Here is an 8,434-nt window from a genome sequence, read left to right as displayed (position 1 = left end):
GGACTTGAGATAGTTTTGAGCAGAAAAGTCTTCTTCACCGCCAAGGTCATAGGTCATCCTGGCGATCGGCTATGTACTCGTATGATGCCAGTAATTCAGAATCTTTCAAAATGAGTATCTGATTATTGAAATATATTACATTCTGCAAATCTGCATTGTTTTTAGTTATTCATGGACGGTATTTTCCACACTTGATGACAACACATTAAGGATGTTTAAGGCCTTTATGTGCCTATCCATTGGAGAGAGCCGATGGTCATATTCATACCAAAGGCGGGAAAAGGAGTCGACCTTTATTCGAAAGAATATAGACTAATAAGTCTATCCGAATTCCTTCTGAAGACAATCGAAAATAGTCTAGATGCCTACATTAAGGACAAAATTTCATTGGCTAACTTATGGAAAACTTAGGACGCCATACGGAGAATAAATCCACAAAGACTCCTTAACTTTCAATATATATGTAAATAGAGAGAGCTCTAGAACATAAAGAGTATGCTCTGGTCCCCTTTCTTGACATAATCGGTGTTTAATAATGTCTCCAAGGGCGCAATAGTCAATGGTATGGAAGAAAAGGGGATAGAGATTCCTTCTTAAAATGAATTCTCAGCGAGTAGTACTGTCCCCTTTTCTATGGCCACGTGTAGCAAATAAGCTTCTGTGGAAAAATTAATGAAGAGCACCAAAGCTGAGAGCCTATTTAGCCGACATAGCTGCAATAGTGACGAGCTAGTTCCTGGACACAATTAGTAGCGTGATGAATAATGTTCTAAGGGTCAGATGCCGGTAAGCCTTTTTAAAGGAGGTGCAAAATCCCGACATGGAAACCACCGAGACTCGAGGGGATTGAGTTTTGGATAGCAAATTAATATGGAAAGAGTGAAAAAGCGCATTTGGGTCTTAGATGCCTGTACTACTACTGTATACAAAGGTGTATAAGGGGCTTGCCACCTGTTATTATGCGGCGATATTCAAGCAAATCTTGCTGTATGGTGTTTTGGTGTGTTGAACAGCTTCCAGCAAAGTCTCATCGCTGGAGAGAATACAGCGACTCGCTATTCTTTGCATAACGTGAGTGATAAGAACCATACCAACACCGGCACTGGAAAGGGGCTCACACTACCACCAATCGACATGGTAGTGCAACGCTCTGCAGGAAAATCAGCAGCAAAATTAGCGGAGGTAAGAGAAAAAAAGGTTTCAAGTCACACTAAAAGTTAGCGGATAACACAAGAGCATGCGACTTGTCAGCGGTACTTACATCATCTATACAGACGGATCAAGAATAGCTAATGAAGCTTTCCGAATACTTTAATGTCTTCCAGGTGGAAGTATTTGATGCTAACAACGCAGGAAATATGTGTATATGTCGATAGCCAAATTTTATTTCTGATTTTATTGAAATAATATATTAAATACATATATTCTCCAGTGAGAGATACAAACAAAGGCTGATGAATAGAGGAAAGAAATGAGGACAATTGCAACATTTCAAGTACACAATTTTCATTTTCGAGCTTGAACTTAGTTGGAGTGTCAAAAGAAACTCAAATTTTTAAACTCTGTTAATGAACAAAACTCCTCGAGATTTAGTAAATCGAATTTAATTTTCAAAAATATAGGGTGATTTTTAAGAGCTTGATAACTTTTTTTAAAAAAAAAACGCATAAAATTTGCAAAATCTTCATCGGTTTCTTTATTTGAAACGTTAGATCTGGTTCATGACAATTTACTGACTTTTTGAAGATAATTTCATTTAAATGTTGACCGCGGCTGCGTCTTAGGTGGTCATTCGAAAAGTCCAATTTTTGGGCAACTTTTTCGAGCATTTCGGCCGGAATAGCCCGAATTTCTTCGGAAATGTTGTCTTCCAAAGCTGAATAGTTGCTGGCTTATTTCTGTACACTTTTAGACTTGACGTAGCCCCACAAAAAATAGTCTAAAGCGCCGTTTAAACTCGCATGAATCTTGGTTGGCCAAACTTACGGGTCCATGTTCTTGAGATGAATTGTTGTCCGAAGTTTTCCTCAAAATGGCCATAGAATCGCGAGCTGTGTGGATGTAGCGCCATCTTGTTGAAACCACATGTCAACCAAGTTCAGTTCTTCCATTTTTGGCAACCAAAAAGTTTGTTAGCATCGAACGATAGCGATCGCCATTCACCGTAACGTTTGCGTCCAACAGCATCTTTGAAAAAATACGGTCCAATGATTCCACCAGCGTACAAACCACACCAAACAGTGCATTTTTCGGGATGCATAGGGCAGTTCTTGAACGGCTTCTGGTTGCTCTTCACCCCAAATGCGGCAATTTGCTTATTTACGTAGCCATTCAACCCAGAAATGAGCCTCATCGCTGAACAAAATTAAAGCGCGAATTTCGAACCGAACACTGATTTTGGTAATAAAATTCATGATTTGCAAGCGTTGCTCGTTAGTAAGTCTATTCATGATGAATGTCAAAGCATACTGACATCTTTCTCTTTGACACCATGTCTGAAATCCCACGTGATCTGTCAAATACTAATGCATGAAAATCCTAACCTCAAAAAAATCACCCGTTATAAGCCATTTGCTTTCAGAACCCCTTTACTGGCTGCCCTCAAAAATGCGGTACACATTACAATGTTTGCACCATAAGATCATCAAGACAGAGCACAGTAAGTGCCTGTGTTCGGTGCCATTAGGATTTACAATGTGTGCATTTAATCTCCAATTTCCCGCTTTACCGCCAATTACTGGCGCTGATTGTCGGAAAATTGCGACTAATTGATTAAATAAATAAATTCAATGCAGGCTCGTAAAAAGTGGGGAAGCCTTAAAGACTTCGTTCCATTTAATACACACACAATTAAACGCCCAAGCTTTGCTGTATATGCCGCATATGTTTTTGTATTTGCTATGCATGTACATAATTATTCCTGTATATGTGTATGTGCGAGTGGATTAATCCGGATTAATATTGGCAAACAAACGCACACATCAAATAAATAGTATTGTAGCGCGCTTTCAGGCGTCGAACAAACCTCGACCGCCTATTCAGCTTAACAGACTCACCGCCTGCCGAACTGTTTAACGACTGCTCGTGCGGCTTTATTTGCCGTACAGTAGTCGTTATTTTGTGCTGATTTCATTGTGATAAAAATTAAGTCCTTGTGTAGCATTAATGCGCACTGTGTCAAACCGACAGCGCCACAATTCGGCAATAATGCAACAATAAAGCGAAACTGGGCGGCTAAACAATTACAACACTTCCACACACACACAAGCATACATATACACATATTTACACGCGTAATTTTCTCACGCTTGCGAATTTATTCAAACATTCAACTCGTAGGCTTTCATGTGTATGGCATGTATGCATGTACATATGTGTGTGTGTGTGTGTGTATTTGTATAACACCATTACACGGCATGGTAATGCTCCATAAAGCCGCGTGGCAGTGTGGTTGGCAGCGAAGTGGTTAGGCGGCCACTTGATTACTTTCTCCTTTTTGTATCTGTATGTGTATGTATAGTTATTTGTCAACACACTGCGCGATGTATGCGTATGTGTGTGGCCCAAGCGGCAGCAATGCAAGATAAATGTCATGTGCAAAATGGCTTAAAACGATTTGGTGACTGTGACACGTTAAATAGATTATTTTGTAATTCTTTGCTGTTGTTTTTCTTAGCGTTGTTTCTATTTTCATTTAGACTTCTATTTGTTGTTGTATGTGTTTGTTGTTGCCATGTTTTTGACATTTATGTGGATACACTCAGCAGCAAATGTCACAACACATAAATGGCAGCAAGAAAAGCTAAAGTTGGCATAAGTCCTATTCATCTCTATTAGCCTACAACACAGACATAGAAATACACACATACATATCCATTTATGTACATATGAGCAGCATAGAACTGTATAAATGGCTGATTTTATGATTGTAATTGTAATAGAAATCTGTCATCACGAAGGTGATTTCGGTAAATTTGCAAACCAAGAGGAGAACGGTTGCTTTCTGTTTGAGGACCCGCTGCAACTCATTTACTACTTATTCGATTTTGATTGATAAAGAAGAAATAAATATTTTTTATAAATTGAAATACCTCCATATATCGATTACGGTCACATGTCTAATATATATTCTTCTACAACTTACTCTTTCTTCAAAAAAAAAAAAAGAAATATTATACATAAATATCATAGCAGGTCAATTGAAAAGCCTGGTACCTGATACCTCTTTTGTAGTACGATTTGTCTTTTACTTCAAAACAGGCCTCAGTTTCGGCGATCAGCTCTTCATTTCTCGAAAAATTCTTCCAACCTGTCATTATTTTGAGATCTGAGAACAGGGAATGTTCGCTGAAGGCCAGCACTGGAGATGACGATGGTTGCGGAAGCAATTCGAAGCCCAATTTATCGATTTTTATCATCGTTTTCACTAACTTGTCACACGGTGCATTATCTTGGTGAAACAACACTTTCTCCTTCTTCAAATGCGGCAGTTTTTCGGCGATTTCGTCCTTCAAACGATCCAACTTGGATGTCTGTCGATTGGACTTCGGTGGGAAATGATAGAGCCATGTTTCATCCATTGTCACATATCGACACAAAACTAGGGTTTGTTATGCTTAAATATCTTAAAAGACTGTTCCGAATCGTCAACTCGTCTTTATTTTTGGTTAAATGTAAGCTCGGGTGGCACCCACTCTGTACAGAGCTTTCTCATACCCATATATTCGTGAATGATATGAGGTACATGTTCAGTTGATATCTCTAGAGCGCCTGGTATCTCGACTTACGGATATCCAAAATTGCTTCGAGGATGTATTTGTGTCTGAAAAGTCGTCAAGCCAAGTTTTTGCTTCAACTCTACTAACCCTAAAAAAAAATCCGGGGTCAATTGACCTTTTATGCTTGGATATTTATAATTTCCCTTAAACCCTACCCAAAAGTATGAATTTTCTGAGATCGACAAACGAAATATACCTCAAATCGGCGTATTCAAGTTTTCCTACTAATTAAAAGGTTAGAATAGTCTAGGATTATTGAGTAATTAAAAAAAAAAAAACAAATTTACTTGAAGTTCTCTTTAGGGTTCTGAAATTAACATTTATTTGGACTATAAAGTAAATGTATCGGGACCTCCCAATCAGGCTCACTGAGTTTCATGTCCTAATGAGAATTCTTCTATAAGCCAAAGCGTGTCACTTTCACATTGCTGTTCGACCAAAACCGTTTTAAAATGACACTGTCGTAAGTGGCATGGTGTTGATATTCAGTAACCATCCGCTTCAGAGAGGATCGTTTTCGTTGCAATACAGCAGATATTTGCAGTTGGACTGAATTAGGTCGTTCTTCCCTTTCCCTGTTTGCCGCCAATTTGAGATTCCAAGTGTAAGCAGGGTCTTCTCCAACTGGTCTCTCCAACAAAGTAGGGCTCTTCCTCTTCCTGTGTCGCCAAAGGATCACAAATCTTACACAGAACATTTATCTTGAAAACTCGACTCATCTTTGCACCATATAGCAGAATTGCGGTGATAAGTGACTTGTAGAGTTTGGTATTTGTTCGTCGAGAGCAGATTTTATTTCTCGATTACCAATGTAGTCCAAAGTAGCATCTGTTTTCAAAAGTTATTCTGTGTTGGATTTCGAGGCTGAAGTTGTTCTTGGTGTTAATACTGGTTCTAAGATATACGAAATTATCTACCACTTCGAAGTTACGACTGTCAATAGTGAGGTTTGGTTCTCCAGAGTATAGTGCAGGTGCATGCACTTATGCTTTGGGGCGCTCATCAACACATTGTATTGATCTATGTGCTTTTAGCAATAGAAAGCACCGTGGTGTTAGGCTGTCGACAGCAGGAACCCACGTAAAACCACAACGGATTCTGTCAACAGTGAGTTGGAAGCCAAGTCTCGAATGCGATGACGAGGAGGATGAGCAGATATTTCGTCTTGCGATCCTTCGTTACCAGACCCATTTGCTTCGCTTCCTTATCCAGTCTCGTGAAAGCTGAACTAACGGCGCGGTTGTTAAGGCCAATGATAACAATATCATCGAGTACGATAGCAGCTGTACACTTTTATAGAAGATTGTACCTTCTTAATTCAGCTTTGTAGCCCGAATAATTTTATCCAAAACCTCTGCAATGCGAAAATTCCACTGGAAAAGAACATGTTATCATTTAACCAGGGCTACCAATATATAACCTACGAAATTCAAGAACAAATTGCTTCTCGGAAATTCTTGGACTGAATATTTAATTTGTTTAGAATGCGTGAAATCAATAAAAGAAATGTGGAAGTGTAAATGATAAGAATGAACAGTATAAAAACAAGTAGAAGAAACGAGAAGAAACCGAATTATGAACGAGACTGACGTTCGTAACTAAATGTAAAATGAAATTTTCTTTAGTGAAACTTTTTTATAAAACGAATATACTCGCACGTGTGGATATCACAACATTTACTCACATCAGTATGCACATACATACATACATGGATACGGAGTTCTCATTTCCCTAACTGTAAGTGGGTAGTGAAGCAAACCAGTTCGGACTAGTCTCAAAGTTTTACTCACGTATTGAATATTGGCAAGTAAATCCGCTATATATATTGACCAGGAGGAGAAGAAGTGCCGATTAGAATAGCTTAGTGGGTAAAGATTAAGTGCTTATATAGCGAAATGTAGATAAACTTGATAGATGTTATGCGAGAAGAGTTCATAAGCCGTTGTCAACTGCTCTTTCCATTTAACCACTAATAATTGTTGATCATTATATTTATTTTGAGCATTTAAGTATGAAGATATCAGAAAGTAATCGTCTTTGTAGAGAGTGTAAAGAGTGTAACCTTTTTCGTTTCGCACAATATTCAAAGCAAGAAGGTAGTCTTAAATTTCTTTAGTAACTCTCAAAAGTTGTTGCAAAACTAGTCCTCGTACAACGCGGGTATTTTCCCTTTTTACTGCCTAACTGACACGTGTCTGCTTACTCAGGAAACTTACGAACACATGTGAGGTCGAAGTGATTCCCAAACCCAATATAAACATGTACACTAACACATGCGGAGGCTTTTGAGTAAAAATTGCGCTTTGCCAAAAATTACATTCTCATCAAAAGAAATGAGGCTGACTGCGGCTGCTGGTAGCGAATGACAGACGTCAAACGGCGAGCGAAGTGCTCTAACAGCGGCGACAATGTATGCTTTTAACCTCGCGTTGACGGCAGCGCGTGTCAAGCACCGTTGCCCCGCCACCGTTTGCACTTACACCTCCACCACACACAAATACACACACATACGTGCGCGCATACACATCAAGTGCTGCTTATCAATATTTCAGCAGTTTCTTGACGTTTTTTCGTTGAGATTGCTGTCATTTTAAGGCAAATATTTCCATTTCGCTAACCAATGAAGCTTCTTGCTGCTTATATCCACCTAAAAGCAACAACAGCAAATTTTAAATGCAAAAAATGTACAACCACATAGAGATTACATATAAAGCTGTGAGTACTATGCTTAAGGAAGTATATAGTTGTCTATATGTACGTGCATGTGGTATACGTATGTGTGGAGGAAGCAACAATGATGTCGAGAGAAAAAAGAGCAACTAAATAAGAAATTGCAATGTAATCAAAAACTCATTGTCACAACTGCTGACGCGCCGCGGCAAGGCTGTGGTCGCAAGTTGCGCCGTTCTTTTGCAGCTCGAACTGTCGTGACGGCGAGCATGTCGTAACCATTGTGTAGATGCAAGTGGGCATAATGAACGCCTTTCTTTGCTAAAATATTACTAAAAACTTTTATATGGTATAAGATATGCTAAAAATATATTACTCTTTTAGTTTCTGCTATATGACACAAAGGGGTTTCTATTATTGGCATTCATACTATTAATCTGGACTTTTTTATATATTTATATCAAGAACCCATACATATGTCATTTTTCCTATAACAATGATTTGGACCGATCCAAAGGATCATGTAAGTGCTTGATTTTTTGGTTAAGTCCACACATACCACCCAGTATCCAAACGTGTCTTCGGCCAACAAATCCATATTTACTTAGTGCCGAACTGTCTGCATCATGACCGGAAAATTACAAAGACATAATGAATGAACTCATAATCTCACTTTAAGCTATACATACACATTTGCTGAATATAATCTGGATTTCTTGTCAGCAAATTTGGGTGCTAAGAAGTACGAGCAAGGCAGGCTTCATAAGGTTATTTTCTTTAAAGCAGGAATGCCAGTAGATTGAGGGTTGGAGACATAAAAATGTTAGTCTATTGGAGACTTACAATAAGTCTCTCCAGAGACTAAACTAAACAATAATTTCTCTTAATGAATCTGGTGTTTGTACTCTTTAAGGAAATATTGGGTAGTGCAAAAAGTCTTTTCGTATTTTGTCAATATATGTCGTTGCAGTCGTATGTCTCCAGCA

The sequence above is a fragment of the Bactrocera dorsalis genome, chromosome 2 (assembly GCF_023373825.1).
Source record: "Bactrocera dorsalis isolate Fly_Bdor chromosome 2, ASM2337382v1, whole genome shotgun sequence".
NCBI classification, from domain to species: Eukaryota; Metazoa; Arthropoda; class Insecta; order Diptera; family Tephritidae; genus Bactrocera; species Bactrocera dorsalis.
The sequence above is the reverse complement of the archived record's forward strand: the minus strand, read 5'-3'. Positions refer to the sequence as shown.